Source organism: Paroedura picta, chromosome 18 (genome assembly GCF_049243985.1).
Source record: "Paroedura picta isolate Pp20150507F chromosome 18, Ppicta_v3.0, whole genome shotgun sequence".
In the NCBI taxonomy this organism is placed as follows: Eukaryota; Metazoa; Chordata; class Lepidosauria; order Squamata; family Gekkonidae; genus Paroedura; species Paroedura picta.
The window spans coordinates 2,843,045-2,862,372 of record NC_135386.1 but is presented as its reverse complement, the minus strand read 5'-3'; the positions used below and the strand labels follow the sequence as shown (position 1 = coordinate 2,862,372).

At 50.9% G+C, this 19,328-nt stretch overlaps 1 protein-coding gene across 3 annotated transcripts in view; it reads right to left on the bottom strand.

Annotated features, from left to right (window-relative positions):
• The window catches only part of LINGO1 (leucine rich repeat and Ig domain containing 1), a 210,766-nt gene that overhangs the window by 67,539 nt on the left and 123,899 nt on the right, over window positions 1–19,328 (bottom strand). For all 3 annotated transcript variants that reach the window (XM_077317708.1, XM_077317709.1, XM_077317710.1), the window contains one exon: window positions 18,296–18,377. The gene's annotated coding sequence lies outside the window, so the exon portion shown is untranslated. The remainder of the gene's footprint in view (window positions 1–18,295; window positions 18,378–19,328) is intronic.

The window sequence follows — 19,328 nt, the reverse complement described above, 5'->3', positions numbered from 1 at the left end:
AACCCGGGACCTTCTGCACGACAGGCGGATGCTCAGCCACTGACCCACGGCCCCTCTTCCTATTCTCCAGCGTTTCAGGCAGAGATCTTTCACACCGCTTACTACCCGATCCCCAACTGGAGATGCCGGGGATTGAACCTGGGACCTTCTGCGTACCAAGCAGATGCTCAGCCACTGAGCCGCAGCCCTTTCCCGTGGCAGACGGAGCCAAGCAGGAGGGAAGCTCGAACGAAAACAGCACAGCAAAAAGAGCTGCAGAACATTTCCCGAGCGAGGGTCGATCTTGTGCAGTTTCGCACCCCCCCCTTCTTCCATCTGAAGTTCTTCGGAGAGCTAAACCGGGAAGTGTCGCGTTGCCAAAGGGTCACAAATATAGATGCGCTCCCCGTGAGCGCAAGGGAGATGCTCTGCTTCAGAAATATTAGCTTAGCACGCCGCGGGTTATATTGCATGGGAATGTAACAGGATGGAGATTTATGTACTAGGCGTCGGCGGAGAGGAGACGGGAGTCCTAAGAGGGAAGGAACAATGCAAAGAAGGGGGGGAAAGGAAAAACAACCCACTGGTAGCATTAAAACACTGCCGCTCCGAGCGACGGGTTTTGTTCTCTTCCTCTCTGATTTGTATCCCAGCTTCCTTCCCAAGCGAGGGCAGAGCAGATGTTAAAACACCCCAGAGGCAAGCCGAAGAGGAAGAGTTTGCTTCTCATTGTGATAGACTGTGGGACTCACGGCCCCAGGATACGGTGACGGCGAGGTGGCCAACCTCCAGGGGCTGGCTGGACACCTCCTGCGATTACAGCCGCTCTCTGGGTGACCCAGAGTGGTTCACCTTGACCCTACAGCTTTGGACATCCTGTGAAGACCTTCCCCTCCCCGAAACCCACCCTCATCAGGCTCTGCCCCTACAATCCTCCGCTTCCTTCCCAACCTGGAGTTGGCCACTCTATGGTTTGATGGTTGGGAAGGAGGTGGGTAGCTTATAAGCCACCGGACAAAGAGGGTGGGCTGGATCTGGACCGGGCCCTTTCGGACTGCCAGGTTTCCGCTGGGGAACTCCCGCGTGCCTTTCTTCTGGGCCTCGAGAGAACACGGACACTAACTTGGCTCGTTCCCCTCCTCATTCTTCCCGGCGACCCTTGCCGCGTGCTTGCAGTGAGCTTGGCAAATTGTTATGTGAGACACGCATCGGCGTTTCTCGTGCTTATTTCTTTTCCGAGGCCCAACCGCTGGGATTTAGAGAGACAGAGAACGGGCGTGAGAGTTCTGGGATAATCTTGAAAGCAGGAGAAATTATTACGTGTCAAACGCCGGGAGGGGAGTTTAAAAGGCTCCCAGGTGGGGTGCGGAATTAAATGTTTGGAAGCTTTGTTTTCCTCTCCCCCCCCCCCCAGGCATAAGTAGGGATGGAAGTTCGCCATAGCAACCAAAGGGCAAAAATCCGAATCAGAGAGCCAGGCCTGGTTGGGGTTGGAACTTGGGGCTGGTCTTCGACAGAAGGGGAAGGGCTGTACCAGTACACGCCTGCTGTGGCCCTGGCCCGCAAGGTGGAGTGGCCATGCCGATATTATCGTTGGGGTGAGGACGGTGGCAGGAGAGGCGGCGGAGAAAGGCATCAGATCCCGATCTCAGCTCTCGGGGTTTCATTCAGAGGAAACTAGAAGCAAAGATGTCACACTGATGGGCTTGTGACACGCATTTCCTTCACAAAGGGCTTCCAAATCCCCGGTGAGGGTGGAGGATGGTCTGTCCTCAGTCCTGTTGCTCGCTGCCTCTCAAAGCAGTGGTGGGAGAGAGATTTTAAAAGAAAAAAAATATATAAGCAGGCCTCGTCTACTTATCGTAGACGTCCAAGTGATTCCTAGAACTACCCAGAACTGGCAAAGGGTCGCTTTAGGAATTGCCCCGAACTCTATGGTAAGAACGTCCGGAGTTACTATAGTGTTCCTGCTGGATCCTAGACAAGTGACAAAGGGTGGCTCTAGGAATTGCCCAAAACTATACAGCAAGAACTTCCAATGTGACCATCTTGTGATTCCTAGAACTGCCCTTGTGGCTTCTGGGTAGCTCTAGGAATTGCCAGGGACTCTATGGTAAGAACTTCCTGCAAATGGACGTGGCCTTATTTTTTTCCTTTTCCTCCTGGGACACTGCACAACCCTCAATATAACCCTCAACTTGGTCCTTTAGTCATCTCTGTGATAACCCAGGCTAATTAACCCCATAGTTTCTGTAAACAGGAAGCCCACCTAGTCAGATTTTGGGTCTTCATGTTGGGACCTCTGCTGAGGAACTGCAGTTAACAAACAACTTAATTTCTACTGATTTTTTTTAAGTATATTTAAAAATGATTAATTCAGTAAATTATCCTACCTTCAATTGAGGAGCTCTGAGAAGCAGAATAGGGCAGATGGAACCACAAAAGATTTCTGGCCAAGGTAATGCGTAAGGACACACGAAGTTACTTTATACCGAAATCAGATGCTCAGTGTATCCGGTTCAGTTTTGTTTCCAAGTAGCTGCTCCCTTCAGTCCCAGCTGGATCTCCTTCACAATACCTACCGCCGGATCCTCACAAACGGAGACACCGGGGGATCGAACCTGGGACCTTCTGCATGCCAAGCAGAGGCTCTACCAAGGAGAGGTCTTTCACATCACCGGCTACCCGGTCGTTTTAACCGGTGGTTTCGCTCTGAACCCGGGAGATTTTTCACGGCGAGCAGGGTTCACTCGCCAGCAGGTCCTTCATACCACCCGCTGACGATTCTGCTGGCAGGAGACATCGGGGATCGAACTTGGGACCAGCTTCACACCAAGCGGATGCTCTGCCATGGAACCACAGTGCCTGGACAGAACAGTGTGGGCGAGTCTGCCAACCTTCCCTGTTATTTACTTGTTGACTTTATGGATGGCTACTGGACAGGGGGGAGCAGGCGCATGCCGGCGAGCGTTAATTGCACATTAGGTAGCCGCTGGTGCGCAGGCTGCGCCGCCGAAATTCTGGGTAATTAGCGCTACCTGAACACCTTCGTTCAGTGCGCTCTGCGCCGGGAGCCGCAGGTGACAGCCAAAGCGACACCGGCCCCGTTGCTCCTCTCCCACATTAGCGTGGTAAGAGATGACAAACGGATGCTGTGGGAAGGAGATTGTATTCTCTCTCGGGCAGCCTGGAAATGCATTTGCCCGGCGGGAGCGAGATAAAGAGAAGAGGGGCACTGTGCAAGAGAGAGAGAGAGAGAGGTTTGCCTTCAAAGTCTGCCCACAGTGTTGAAGCGAGCAAATGCCGGAGCTACAGAGAGATGGGGGCCTGAGCTCCACAGATATTTGACTGGGAACATTTCGAAAACGAAAACAGGCCACTGCAATTGGGTACCAGAAACGGCACCAATCGGTGGATGGAAAGCTGAACGGAACAGAAATGTTTTTGAGGGCTGCTTAAGATGGGTTCTGACCTGTCACGGGATCATAAAGTTGGAAGGGGCCGTAGAGGCCATGGAGTCCAACCCCTGGGCCAGTGCAGGATCGGCCTCAAGCATCCGTGGCAAATCTTTGCCCAGCTGCTGTTTGAAGGCTGCCAGTGAGGGGGAGCTCCCCACCTCCTTGAGAGCCAGTGTGGTGTTGTGGTCAAACAGGGCAGCTTCTCATCTGGAGAACTGGGTTTGATTCTCCTCTCCTCCTCCACACGCAGCCGGCTGGGTGACCTCGGGCCAGTCCCAGTTCTCCCAGAGCTATTCTGGGCAGGCGCTTCATTAGGGGAAACGTTCTTTCGAAATTCCTTTGGTGCCTGAATTTCAGTGTTACGGGGCACCTGAAACCAGGTTCGGATGTGACCTCGAATGCCGCAGGGATAATATTATTATCCGACTAAGGCGACTTGTTCAAGGATTTTGTCTTAAGTAGGAAATCTTCAGCGTCTTTGATATAAGATGGAGGGTTTCGTATCCAGTTTGTACCTCTGTCTTTTTTGCATTTACAAAAAGACACAGAATATATATCTGTTTTAAATGTACAGGTTACAGATTTTTTAAAGCACAGAATTTTTTTTTAATGTGGGGAATGGGGGGGGGAGAATGCACTGTGGGTGATTCCACAATCCTCCTTCACATACAGCCACATGCCCCCCCAATCGTTCGTTCATTCATTCATTCATTCATTCATGCATTCATTCATTCATTCATACATTCATTCATGCATTCATTCATGCATTCATTCATTCATTCATTCATGCATTCATTCATGCATTCATTCATTCATTCATACATTCATTCATTCATTCATTCATGCATTCATTCATTCATTCATTCATTCATGCATTCATTCATTCATTTATGCATTCATTCATTCATTCATTCATTCATGCATTCGTTCGTTCGTTCGTTCGTTCATTCATTCATTCAATCATCATTTGTTTTCTGCCTTCCTCCCCAAAGCTGACCCAATGTGGCTAATATCATTCTCCTGTCCTCCGTTTAATATCAAGATGTAGCCCAATTGATCAATCGTGGGAAGTTTAGTCTGTTCCAGACAGTAATTCAGCAGACCGTAGCATGTGTTTGACGGAAAGACACATGGACAGGCAGATGAGATAGATAGATGATAGCTAGCTAGATAGATCAGGTCACTAGAAGTACCCAACAAGCTTCAATGGTGACGTTAGTAGGGGGTGTATGCCTAGCTAATCCTTTTATAGGATTCCAGCAGATGGCTCCTTTTGTAAATAAACTTCGAGGCCCTCTCGGTGGTACACTGAGTGCGCTCTAAAGGCCCTATTCGGTGCAATTTAGTATTGGTTTGTTTTCCCCTAGCAATGTCTAATTAGCAAAGGGTAATGCCCTTTTCCATCTGGGCTGGGGATCCCGAAGAAATTAACGTGAAACACCAGAGACCAGCCATTGTGAGTAGTGAGCACCAGAATCTGGCAATTCAGGACCTAGGACAGCTCCATGGTAATGCAGACGTTGCTCCCACAAAAGGAAGAGAGCTCCACCAAGCCATTAAGCCCAGCTATATGGGCAATAACACTCCAAATGCCTGCTGCGTGCCAGAAGAATCTTATAGGGACAGGCCTCTTATAGGCATGCCGAGGTATGCTTTCATGCGAGGGCTGAAGGGTGGCATTGCTATTTTTTTTTTTTAGAAGCCTGGACAAATTTGAAGCATGTTTTGGAGACTGAATTCCAGGAGGGACAATGTCCCTCGTATCTTGTGCAGCTGCAAAGTGGAACAGAGGGGTTTGGTAAGAGCCTTAGAGTGCTTCCACACTACAAATCCATCTGTACTTCTGACATTGTTTAGTCTAATGGTGGTCGTACAACATGGGCGACTCTTGAGAACGACGGGGAAACTTTAAGCTAATGGAAAGGAATTCGCCAGCCGCTGTTGTTTATAGAAAAGCTGGAGGACCATGTTTTCTGCAAGTCCCAGCAACGGCTGGTTTGTTCCCAGGCCAAACTTGGGCTTCTTTCTGTAAACCTTACATCTCTTTTTACTTAAAATAATGAATTGCAAAGCTGTTAATAAAACATCTGAATGAACATAACATCAAAGTGCGTCTTCATTCAAAGAAATAAAAGGCATCGTCAAGGGACATCACTTAAAAAAATCCCATGTTAAAACTGTCAATATCTACAAGCCACCCTTAAAAGCCTAGAGAAAGCCCTCCCTCTAGGAGACAGAAGATTAAAAGCCCTGTCTCCAAGACACAGAAGTAAGATGGTTTTCGGAGCCTCCAAACTGAAGGCATGATACTTATTTAGATAAATATCCCCTTCCTTCCTTCCTTCCTTCCTTCCTTCCTTCCTTCCTTCCTTCCTTCCTTCCTTCCTTCCTTCCTTCCTTCCTTCCTTCCTTCCTTCCTTCCTTCCTTCCTTCCTTCCTTCCCTTAGCCCTGAGTCCTATTCTCCTTCCTTCCTTCCTTCCTTCCTTCCTTCCTTCCTTCCTTCCTTCCTTCCTTCCTTCCTTCCTTCCTTCCTTCCTCTGCCTGCTCTAAGCTCTGTACTGCAGGGCTTGCCACTGAAAACAAAACAGCCACACAACTCTGAGTGAACAGAAAGTTATACCTTTGTATATATATTTTTTAATGTCTGGTCAAGCTTAATCGAGACAGAGTTGCAGCTCCCCAACAAAAGGCCAGGGTGGTCTAGGGGCTCTTACCTGTCCTGGCCCACTCACCAAGGGCCTGGGTCTGCCCCTGCACAGGTTTTATTGTGGGCAAACAAAGGGGGAAAATGAATTCCTTTCGACAGCAAATGAGTTTAATAGAACTAGCGATGGAGCAAGAGGCTGGAGAGAATGTTAATTCCAGGCCTGATGTGGATTGACTGCCAAGCGTAGGGGGGGGGGGCAAAGTCCTGTCCAGCTCTCCTGGTGGACAAGACAGAGGAAAAGGGGTGGAGAGGATCCCTGACAGAGGAGAAAACGTCATACCATCTAGGGTGGCCAAAGCCTTTGAAATAATAATAGAAAAAGAGCTGGGCTTTTTTAACCCCACTTTTCTCTACCAGAATGGCTGGCAAACTCCTTTCCCTTCCTCTCCCCGCTATGGACACCCAGTGACACAAGTGAGACTGAGAGAGCTCTAAGAGAACTGCTCTGTGGAGACTGCTCTAAGAGAATTGTGACTGGCCAAGGAACGAAGAGGTCGCCATAAGCCTTGGAAGGGAGACCACCAAGAAAGACTCTGCAAAGGAAAGCAATGGTCAACCACCTCTGCTTCTCCCTTGCCTTGGAAGCCCCTTCCTGGGATCACCATAAGTTGGAAGCTAAGCAGAGAGACCACCAAGGAAGCCTCTGCAGAGGAAGGGGCCACCATAAGTCCTGGATGGGAGACCACCAAGGAAAACTCTGCAGAGGAAGGCCACGGCCACCCACGTCTGCTTCTCCCTCACCTCGAGAGCCCCTTGCTGTGGTCGCCACAATCTGGCCACAACCTGACAATACATCGCGCACACATCCTAAAGAACGCCACAGTTCCTGTAACAAGAATGTCTCGGGCACCCCCTCATTATTACTAACAAGGTGTGACCCCAGTAGACCGACCGTAGATCTCAGATCTCTCTGCAGCTCTGTCCAAAGGCAGCCAGAAGAATAAGCGCTTTCTCTCTCCGGCCTTTTCTCTCTCTTTGTGCCGCTGTTCCATTTGGTTCCATCTTTTTTCCTCTCCAGAAGAGAGGAGAGCTGCCCACGCGTCGGCTGCCATAGAGGGTCTGGCTCTTTCGCTAACCTGGCCTCATTTCGTTCATTATAAACCTCCAGGACGCTGCAGCTCTGAAGCAGAAGGGGCGGCGGGGAGAAGGCGCTGATCAATAGCACAGGCAGCTGGAAAAATGTGTCATTCAATTTGCCAGGACACCGTTATTAGCTACTGTGAGGGAACCGCGGCGTCCAGTGAGCGGACGGAGCCAAACTCTTTGGGGCCGGCCAGGGCTGAGTGGAGGAATGGGTTCGAGAGACTCCGTCTTGAGTTTGACACCCTCAGACCACCTTCTTTGAACGCTGGCTTGAGTCAAATATGGCACGGTGTTTTACTGGCGCGACTGTCACTTTGCCTTGGTTGGCCCAATTTTATCAGATTGCAGAAACTAAATAGGGTCACCTCTGGTTAGTCCTTGGATAGGAGACCACTCGGGAGATCCAGGAAGGAAGGAAGGAGAAGAGGAGACAGGGCGAAGGAAGGAAGGAAGGAAGGAAGGAAGGAAGGAAGGAAGGAAGGAAGGAAGGAAGGAAGGAAGGAAGGAAGGAAGGAAGGAAGGAAAATAGGACTCAGGGCTAAGGAAGGAAGGAGGGGTGTATCATTTGCCTTCTCCCTGCAGCTTTGCCCAGTCTGGAGTCCCTCCTCCTTACTGAAGATCTCCGCATTGTCCAGATGGGATCCTCAAACAGAGCCACAGAACACGACGGCCGCGGACAACTGCCTGGCCCGCGAAGATGCCCATCCATCCAGCCCAGCAGGCTCGGAAGGCCAGACGATTTCAGGAGAGACCTTGGCCGAGGGCCGCAACTGGCAGGCGGCCAGGGAGGGCTGGGGAACCCAAAGAAGCCACCCCGGGGACATGGCCTGGGTACCCACCGTCCCACGTCCCTTGGGGCTGGCGCGGGAACTGGAGCAAAGTAGCTGCTTGCCAGGGCATGTGCCGCCGCTGAGAAAATCAATTACCATGCCAAATGAGTGTCTAAGAGGCTTTGGGGAGCCTTATCGTGTGCCTTCGATTCCACTCCGTCCGCAGCCTAGCCTGAAATTACCTATCCACTGTTCCCGAGGAACAATGAAATGGGGACGGGGAGAGGGGGGGACAGCGACTAAAGGTGGGCAGCGGGGGAAGAGAAAAGCAGGTTTCGATGGCTTCTAATCCTGGCTCGGAGGCTGTCTCCAAGTTCCGTCCTCCCTTCGGACTGTCGTACGATAAGCGGGTCCCCAAATCGAAGGCTTCCTCTGCCTCCCCAGCCCCGATTGTGTTCCAGGTAGCTTTCCCCCCTTGGCGTTTGGCTCCTTCTGATCTCCACCGCTCTCGGGAGGGGGGCCCTTGAGGTGTCGCACCGCCAGGTGCCACGATAAGCGGGCCGACGCGCATGTTTGCAGGCAAGAGCTCGTCATCTTAATCTACCTGCCAATTGGAATAAATAGCTCTAATGATAATTGTAGAGCCGCTGCGCCGGGGAGCGAGTGACTCCCTTCTCACTACGGCGAGGCAAGGAAAGGTGTGGCCGACTCTCCTTAAGAGGGCTGCGAGATTCCATTGGTGCAGGTGACTGGAGAGAGGATGAAGAATGAAGAAGAAGGAGAAGGAGAAGGAGAAGAAGGAGAAGGAGAAGGAGAAGGAGAAGGAGAAGGAGAAGAAGAAGAAGAAGAAGGAGGAGGAGGAGGAGGAGGAGGAGGAGGAGAAGGAGAAGAAGAAGAAGAAGAAGAAGAAGAAGAAGAAGAAGAAGAAGGAGGAGGAGGAGGAGGAGGAGGAGGAGGAGGAGGAGGAGGAGGAGGAGGAGAAGAAGGAGAAGGAGAAGAAATAGAAGAAGAAGAAGAAGAAGAAGAAGAAGAAGAAGAAGAAGAAGAAGAAGAGAAGGAGAAGGAGAAGGAGAAGGAGAAGGAGAAGGAGAAGGAGAAGGAGAAGGAGAAGGAGAAGGAGAAGGAGAAGGAGAAGGAGAAGGAGAAGGAGAAGGAGAAGGAGAAGGAGAAGAAATAGAAGAAGAAGAAGAAGAAGAAGAAGAAGAAGAAGAAGAAGAAGAAGAAGAAGAAGAAGAAGAAGAAGAAGAACAACAACAACAACAACAACAACAACAACAACCCAGAGCTGGCAACCTTTGACTAATTTCATATAGTTCACCCTCTGAACCAGCCATTTTCCCCCCAGGGGACCTGATCTTTGGAAAGCAGCTGTCCTTCTGGGAGATCTCCAGCCAACCCCTGGAAGTTGGCAACCTGACCACATAACATCTCTCTGTCTCTCTCTCTCAGAAGGTGACACGGAACACTTTTTGTTTCTTGATGATCCAGACTCTTTTGGCTTTTCCCCTCTTCGGAGAACGTCTGGAAGCTTTCTCGGGTCTAAAACAAGTAGCTGTTGGAACAGCGACTAAAAGGGGGATCGAGATTTTCTCACAGTCCCGTGCACAAGTAATCTGCCCATCTGCGCCAGCCGAACACAGCGGACGTGCAAAGACTGCAGAGGCGTATCCTCGAACACGGCTGCTGTGCTCTTGTACACACGCGTGCGTGCACACACAGAACCTTCCCCCCCCACACACACACACACACACGCTCGGCCCGAGAAATATTGATTCCTCTTCTCCCCGTAATATTTCGCTTGACTGAGCAGATTTAGAATCGAGGAGGCAGACTCTGCCTGGAGACCGAAAGCATATTTAATTCTACGCTTTAAAGAGCCCCGGAGCAGGTTTTTCTGATTTTAGAATACTGGTGTATTTAAAGTAAGTGATATTGACGGTAGGGGTGGGTGGGAAACGAGACAGAAGAGGGGGAAAGATTGAGGAGAGGGGTGTGCCTCTCTGCCGGCAACAAGAGATCTGGCCTTCAGAGCTACGAGGGCCATTTCCCCCCTCCGTTTCACAGTGGCGTCGGCGTGACACTCTAGGAGTCGCCTGAAACATGATGGTTTACCATAGAATCTTGGAGGAGTCCTAGAACGTCACTTTCAGGCCCCTGCTAGGGTTACCAGCCTGCAGGTGGAACATGGAGCTCTCCCGCTATTACAGATGATCTGCAGACCACAGAGATTATTATTGGAAGAGAAATTCCAGCCGGCAGAGATCTTGTTCTGCTCCGGCCCTCGGAATGACGGGTCCCCACGGGCCGCTAAGCACCGTCCGGGGGCCCATTACAGCCAATCAGAGCCGCAGATGCAGATGAGGGCTCCTACAATATGGATATGGATATGCGCAGCTGTCAGCCACCCCTCAGGCCCTGTTGCTTTGTTAAGCTGCCAACTGAAGGGGAAGGGAAGCGATTGGCTGGAATTAGAGGCAGCTTTGCCTGCAGCCCTCCGCACTCCTTCCTTTTTTTACCTTTGCTCTACATGGGGCTGAACAGAGACTCGTGCAGGAATGAGCCCAGAGAAGGATGAACAGAGAGTCCTACAGGGATGAGACAGGGAAGGATGAACAGAGACTCATGCAGGAATGAGTCTAGAGAGGGTTGAACAGACTCTTGCAGAGGGAGATGAACAGAGACTCGTGCAGGAATGAGCCCAGGGAGAGATGAACAGAGACTCCTAAAGGAATGAGTCTAGAGAGGGATGAACAGACTCTTGCAGAGGGAGATGAACAGAGACTCCTACAGGAATGAGCCCAGAGAAGGATGAACAGAGACTCCTACAGGAATGAGCCCAGAGAGAGATGAACAGAGACTCCTACAGGAATGAGACAGGGAAGGATGAACAAAGACTCCTACAGGAATGAGACAGGGAAGGATGAACAGAGACTCCTAAAGGAATGAGTCTAGAGAGGGATGAACAGACTCTTGCAGAGGGAGATGAACAGAGACTCCTACAGGAATGAGCCCAGAGAAGGATGAACAGAGACTCCTACAGGAATGAGTCTAGAGAAGGATGAAGAGACTCTTGCAGAGGGAAATGAACAGAGACTCATGCAGGAATGAGGCCAGAGGGGGGCTAAATGGATACAGGAATGAGCCCAGAGGGAGCTGAACACATACAGGAATGAGCCCTACAGTGGCTGAACAGAGACTCATGCCAGAATGAGCCGCAAATGGGCTGACATGCCTCCCTTTTTCCTTCTGTGTGTAGTGAGCAGGCCTCCCTTCCACTGGAAAAAAAATTAAGAGGCACTAAGGGACTTCAAAGACCTAGGCCAGAAAGATTACCAGGCTCTCTCCCTAAACGGTGAAGGAAAGGTGTTGAGTAAGTCCCTCTCCCCACTGTCAAATTGACAGCATTGGCAACGAGAGCTTGGTAAAGAATGCGAAGCATCCCCCCTGTGTACGTTTTTTTCCCTTTGCTCTGGGGTTTTGCGTTAAAAGCTCTTCATTGGTTGCTGGCGCTTTGGGGGCTCTTTGATGTCTCTTCCTCGCCGTGTTTGATGTGCATCCTCTCTTGTCCTGGCAAATCTCGCCGGCTTCTCCTCCCCCTCCGCTGCCCCGCTGTTCTCTAATCAATGTCTCCTCCCCGAGGGAGGCTGGGCTTTTATTGTTGTCAATCCACAGGTGGAATTCATCCGGCTCAGGCTAAGTGGCGGTGACGTTCCAAACCTCGGGGAGGTTCGGAGGGAGGGAGGGTGGCTGGAAAGGATTTGTGGTTCCCCAGCCGAAATTGATAGTGGCTCGCGGGTGCCTAAACCTACGGGGGTGGGCTCGGAACATCTCAACCGGCTTGTCCAGAAATCACACCGGGAGGCTGAATTCAAAGCCAGGGAAGCAGAGGCGATCCGAGGAGATGAGGCAGCCGGGCAAGGGGTGTTTGGAGGTGGTTTTTCATGGCCTGCCTCCGATTCATTGTCCCTCTCGCTCTCTCCACATGGCCTTCCATGGAGATGCAGATCTCTGCAGGCCTCTCCTGTAGACACAGAGCCCTGGTTCTCCCACCCATGTGATGCCGGACAAGCTGGCCACAGATAATAAAGTACTCCTTTTCTCCTTTGAACTGCAGCCCAAATGTGCATCAATGTCAAGTTTGTTTTTTATTTTTTTTGCAATCTACGTCTTGGCAGGTTTATTTGCTCTGCTCAGCATCTCGTTTCCACGACGGGGCCAAATTCGTCTCCGTTAACCAAATATCCCGATCCTCGGACGCTGTGATAACGCCGTGGAGTTTCCTGCAGGTAAACGGAGCCCGGTTGTCGTAGTGGCCGATCTCCAGCTGCAGCCTGGAGGCTGGCAACCCTTGCCCTGCCTGGCTGGGGATCCTGGAACCAACGCCTCCAATCTCTGCCACGCTTTTCCTACAGAAACGCTCTTGGCTCGGAGTCATGGGTCCTGGCAGGCGGATTGTATAATCTAGGAACTCGGGCTGATTTCATAAGCCTTTCCTGACTCGGATCGTATTGTAATTCTAAACAGCCCTACACTCATTTAAATCCTAATAAAAACACTGCCCCGCATTTGCATGTGCTCCTCGGCACATTCCCCCGCCCCGCGGCAGCCGTGACAGCGGCTCCTGTGGAATTGATAATGCTCGGGACTTTGTGCACTGGAAAGCCATCTTTCATAGACCAGGAAGAAATCCAAGTTTAATGGTGTGGCGGGGGGAGGGGGATGAGCCCCCTTCACAAGGCGCCGAACTAATTTCAGAGAGGGCTCAGGGGGTGATCAAACCAGGATGGCTAAAATGCAGCTGGCGATTATTCTGGAGGGTCGTCTTCTTCCGAGCATGGGAAGAGCTGAAATCTTTCTGAACTTCTGCTTCTTAATTGATTGGGTGGCATGCAGTGACCATCAGCCGAGTTTTGAGGGGTCAAAACACGACCCCTCATTGGCTGAGCTCCAAGGGATCCGTAATTATCTACGAGTACCGAATTACCGGGTTCATCTCTCAGGCTGCAGCTGGAGATCGTTCATCTCTCGTGTGTCTCCTGTGACGCCAGCTTTGGCACCTGGTATTCCTCTAGCGAAGGGGTCCCTAATGTTTTTGAGCCTGAAGCCCCTTTGGAATCCTGTGATAGGCCCAGACACAAAATGGCTGCCTGAGGAGGCGGGGCCAGTCACAAAATGGCTGCTGGAGCTTACCTGGAATCATCAAGTCTTCACGCGGATGTGGAGTATGGTGGCAAAGCAATTTTGTTTAAAAAGCTGCACCTTTAACCAAACGTCCTTCCTCAGAAGCCTTGGGCCCCTCAGAGCCTATTCTACCTTGCAGGGTTGTTGTGAGGATCCAACAGAGGAAAGGATAATGTGGGCGGCTAAGGGCCCGTATTCAGGTGAAAGCCAGGACAGAAATGAAATGAATAAAACAGTTCTCACGGGGGTTTGGAATCATCGTGGCTGCCCTTCTGTCCTCCTCTCCTCCATTGCCTGGTGTTCAGAGCCCCCTCTCAACTTGCCCTCTCCCCAGTCGGGCGCCCCCCTCCCTCCATGCAGTTCCCAACAAAGCTCATGGTCACGGCTTGCATTAATAAGCTCCCAGGGGGAAAAAAAAAACGACAACAACGAGATTATGAGCTATGCCTTTGCGGCAACAGAATTACTAATTATTGCCGAGATAAATGAGAATATCAATGATGAAAGTCAATATTATTGTCTTCTTTGTTCCTGCTTGTTTTTATTTTCGGATGAAAAGAGCGCTCGGCCCCCGTCTCGGCAGGATGTGGCTGAGGGCTGGAACCGTTCCTATTGGCGGGCGCGCTCAGCAGAGGAGGCCACGATAAGAAATCGCGTTACACATATGCCCGCGAAAGCCGCTTTAGATCAAACGCCCGAGCCAACGCGGTTGCCTTTGATTCGTTCGTTTTCTTTAAAAAACGAGGAGATTCGGCCTTTGCCCCTTCCGCCAGAGCATCTCGCGGTCTGTGCCGGCAAAGCGGGCCCCCGAAATTGGCACACTGCTGCGTTGCTCTAAAATTGGACTGGAGAAGTTCCCCGCAGGAAATTAATACATCAAATATGGAGGAGAAGGTGTGTTGTTATTATTAATTTAATACACCGTTCCTCCGCGGAGCTCAGGGTAGCTCCTGTCGCCGTCTGAAACTATCACTTGCCTGCACCGGAGAATCCAGTCAGGGATGACGGCTATTGCACAAATCCGCAACAGCGACAATTGTGATTGCACAAAACGGTGCAATAGCCCGTCGGTTTCAACTGGAGAGCTCAAACAACCGAGAAACATAGATACGAATGAATCTAAAGGGAAACGAACCGAGGGATGCGTCTCCTATTTCGGATGAGGCCTAAACCTATGCCAGGACTTCGCTGTTTCTTGTTGGACTGCACGCAAACATGCGTCTGTTCTGGGATAATGTGCAGAACGAGTCTCTTTAACGATCTCAGAAAGGCATGTCTGCTCACGATGGTCCACCCGACCTCGGATATCGGAACCCCCCCCCCCAAGCTAACCAGCCCTGCAGTTTCTCGAAGGCCACCGGAGGTCACAGTGACCGGGCCCCGATCCGCTCTTGTCTGCTCACAGGGCTCTTCTCTTTATTAATCCACTCCTGACAAAAGGGGAAATGAAATGAATCGCTCTGGCAGGCACAATTATCCTGAATTGCGCGAGTGTGTGTTTAAAAGCGATGGAATGTCCTGAATATTTCATGGGAGGTAATTTTTTAAAGGCATTTTTAAAACTGTCTTCCTTTCCCCCCCCCCCTTTTGTGCATGTCGGGGGGTAATTAACCAGAAAGGATCGGCGGGCAGTCCAAACGGCGGATCCCCTGCAAGTGTAGCCTCCCCTCGCTCCTGCGCTTCCTCCACGCCAGTCCTTTCCTCTCGTTTAACATTAAAGTGACATTCCGGGCTGAACGAGCAAGATAACTATCTTCCTCTTCGTAGACAGGAGTTCACTGACCAATCGGCAGAGGGGAAAGATGCCAAGGAAGATTTTCGCTCTCAGCTACATTAAACCCAAATCTTTCGGAGTGGCAGTCACTGGAAAATTAAAAGCCCCCCGTCTCTCCCTTTATGCAACACTTTAGGAATTCAATCCCCACTATGCACCAATTCGGTCAGGCTGCACCTGGAGCCCTGCATGCTGTTCCGGAGACCTCGTTTCTAAAAGGATGCGGACAGACTGGAGCAGGTGCAAAAGACAGCGGTGAGAGGCCTGGAGGAAGCCTGAGGGATTTAGGAGCACTCTGGAGAAGATAATGCCGAGGGAGTTGTTTTATTGAGGTGCTATTGCTTTCCGATCATATGGAATCCAGCCTTCTCGGTGTTGGCACCAGGATTACCTACCTCTCGATGACATTTATTTTGTCCTCAGAGTGGTATATCTGATCGTCCCTCTTCCACTTTATCTCACTTCACAACTGCCTTGTGAGGTAGGTGGGGAACTGGACTGAGGTTACCCAGTGCGCTTCATGGCAAAGTGGGGATTTGAACCCAGGTCTTACCAGCCCTAATTCATCGCTATATTTTTAATGTTACAGTGGCTGTTACGGAATGACCACCTCCATAAACATCTATTGTGTTGTTCTGATCATACATTTTATGGCAATTCCTAGAGTGACATCGAAGTGACGAGGGTTGCTCTAGCAATCAGAAGAAATTCTATGATAAACTTACCATAGAATTCATGGCAATCCCAGGGCTACTTGGAAATGACAAGTGTAGCTCTAGGAATGGCTAGGAACTCTATGATAAGATTGCCATAGAGTTTCTGGGGATTACTAGAGCTACCTTTGTCACTGCCAAGTAGCTCTAGTAATTGCCAGGAACTCTATGGTAAAATTGTTAGAGAGCTTCTGGCAATTACTAGAGCTATCCTAGTCACTTTCAACTAACTCCAGGATCTGCCAGGATCTCTATGGTCAAGGTATCCAGTAAGTGGCCGAGACATTATTTTTCTTTTTAATTTTTCTTAATCTTTCCCCGGGGATTCTGGCCCTGCCTCATAACCCTTCTGCTGGTGCCCGGCGACTCTACCCGTAGAGCTCTTGAGATGGGAGGGAGGCCCAAAGTCTGCCTTCACTACGAGAAAGAGTCGTCTCTCCCACATTGATTTCCCCCCCCCTCGCCGAGTGAGCAGATAGCTCGGAAAATGAAGTTATTGGCGGCCGGGATGTTTTCTGCACCTGACAACTGATATTGTTCGCTCTCCAATAAAGTGTTGACCTATTCGATGCTGAGTGAACCCCGGGTAGGCCTGTTTCTGTAAATGAGCCCTCCCTTGACCGAGAGGCTGGAACTCTCGGCCTCCCAACTGCTCCAATGTCTTTCTTCCCCCTGTCTTCTCTCGCAAAGGGCTCGTCTCCAGCACAAGCAAAATCTACCTTAACTATTGCATCCTTCTCTCTGAGGGCACCCTTGGAGCTTCAAATCAGGGGCAGGTGGGCTAAGGATCACTACCAAAGTAAATTCTCAGGATTCTTGGGTAGACACAGCAAAATGATCCCTTCCCCTCTCCAAAAGAACTCTCTGACCCAGGGATTTCCAACCAGGGGTCCACGGACCCCTGGGGGGTCTGCAGGAGGAGTGGGGAATCAAACCTGGTTCTCCAGATTAGAGGCCATCAGTCTTAACCACCACACCTCACTGGCTCTCAAGGCAAGGAGATGGTTCCCAGATATTCCAGTGGAGGAAATCCATTTGAGCAGAACTGGATTTTCTCTCTTAAGCCTACCCAGATAGAGTTGGATCACTGATATGAGGACCCATTCAGGAGACCCTTCCAGGTCCATCAAGAAACCCCAGGTCATCACAAAACCCTCATTGAGAAATCCTGTTCTGGAAGTTCTTGGGGCCAAGCCAAGTCCAAAAGCTCCGACATTAAGATCAGTAAGCTTCCTCAAAACTTCAATATCTTGTCCTCGATTGGAAGGCAGGACATAATACAATGAAGAGAAGCATTCGCTAATGGTCCCTTGTTTCCATCCTTAATCTAGAACTAGGACGTGACCTTCTTTCTTTCTAATCAAAGCTGTCACATGGAATTTGAGACCCAACACAGGACAATCCTACAATTTCACCCTAGCAAGGAAAATAACACCCCACTCATCTTGCCATAGATCAAAGCGCCTGTTTCCAGCACAAAACCCATGGAGCATCTTCCCAGCCTTTCATCCACAGCCCTGAAGTTTGCGGGAGAAGAGGCCTCTTGGATTAACCTGATGCCTTTTCATTATGGACCTAAATTCCGCTCTGCGTTGAAAGATCCCCTTTGTTCCTCCGGAGGACTGTTGTGCTGGGGAAACTGCCTGAGCCCAGTCAGCTCTGATGTTTGCCGTCTCGCGCACCGCCTGTATCGAACTGACAGCTGGCAGATTCGAGTCGGGTATTTGGTACGTACAGCACAAGCTACAACCTGCTGCTGTCTCTTCCGAGCATCCGGGAGAGAAGTAGCACGGGGAGGCAGGCCATGCATTGTACGGGATTCGGGAAGGATGGGCTGTGACAGTCGCGGATCTCTCCCTCTCAAAGCCTAGGAGTGGGGAAGCCTGCTGGTTGCTGGTTCTTGGGTGACCCGCTGTCCGCAACAACCCTTGTCTCCAGGCCTGGGGACATTGTCAATTGAATGCAACAAAGAACAGCGAGCAATGGGTGGAGAGTCTGCGATTGCTCACTGTAATACTCAAATGCAAAACAAACAGTGCATAAGGGTAGTGACGTGAGTCCTCTGCAAACCAACCAGGGTCTTAGCGCCTCTGAATGTGGAGGTTCCCCTCTGTCACCACGGCTAGGAGCCACTTGCTTATTCCTGTGATCATCTCCAGACCCTCTTGTAGCGAATCCCGTATTTTAATCACTCGCTGTGCAAAGAAGCATTCCCTTTTGTCAGGCCTCCACCTACTGCTCGTCAGCTTGGAGGTCCTGCTGGGCCCTCTACACCACAGGGAGCAAAACCATGGGTCGTGGGGATATAAAAGAAGCCATGTTGGATTAGGCCTCACGTTTCTCAATGCAGCTTACAATTGCCTTCCCTACCTCTCCCCATAATAGACACCCTGTGAGGTTGGTAGGGCTGAGAAAGCTGCTCTGTGAGAACGGCTCGGAGAGAACTGTGCCAGGCCCAAGGCCACCCAGCTGGCTGCATGTGGAGGAGGAGTGGGGAATCCAACCCGCCTCACTTCCCCACTGCACAGCAAAGAGGTATGGTGCAAAGAGGTATGGTCCATTAAAAATGGACACGACTGCCCCCAATTCCAGCACTGATTCGACTCGGTTCAAAGCAGCCCTGACTTACCGAAGTCAGAAGGTGTCAGGATAGTCACTGGCTTCTGGAGCAGCAGTGGGCGTTCTCTTCCCCTTGCCTGCCCAATCGTGTGCTATGGAGGAAAACAAACAAACAAAACATGGTCACCTCAAGAGTGTTCTGGACTCCTTTGGAGGCGTCTCGTATGCAACAGACGCGACCCGGCCAGAACCGTTTCTCCACCCACATCGAAAAGATACTAGTTGGCACCATCTTGGCTGGCACCAGGAACCTTTAAATGAGGCAACATGAAAAACGAAGCACAGAAGTCAAAAGAATGGCCACCGTCTGATTCCGCAATATATAGCTGGACTACTGCATCGAGCCCTACGTGGAGCAGCCCTTGAAGACGATGTGAAAACCTCCCCAGTCCTCCTCCTCCTCCACATGCAGCCAGCTGGGTGGCCTAAAGCCAGTCCTAGTTCTCTTTGAGCTGACAGTTCTCTAAGAATTCTCCCAGCCCCGCCTACCTCACAGGGTGTCTGTGCGTGGGGAGAGGAAGGGAAAGGTGTTTGTAACCCACCCTGCGACTCCTTTGGGTACGGAAAAGTGTAAAAACCAGCTCTTCTTCTTCTTCTTCTTCCCTGACAGCTATACCCGTTGAAATATGCTTCTCTCCAAGTGACGTGTCTGACTGTGCCCACTCTGTGGCCAAATATCAGAATTAGTCAACCGCCATGGAGCGCGAGCAGCTATTAGGAGGTGAGGGAACGCGAGTGGGGAAAGCAGACGTGGCATCCAAACACCCGCCCCGCTCTGAATCCTCAAGCTGCTCTGCGGGGACAGCAAATGACAGATGCAAACATCAGAGAATCAACTCCCCAGCGGAGGCCCAGAACGCGACTCATGGTGCTGACATAACGGGCGGCCCCTCTCCCAGTTTTCTTGTCTGGGCTGGTGTCACTCACACAGAGGCGTTTTCGCGGGCCCTCCCTGTTTCCCTCGCCGCGGCAGCTGCGGAAAGTTTCCGCGGCTTCGAGTCTGCGTCGTCCGCATGAATGACGGCCTCAGTCAGATCGGGGGC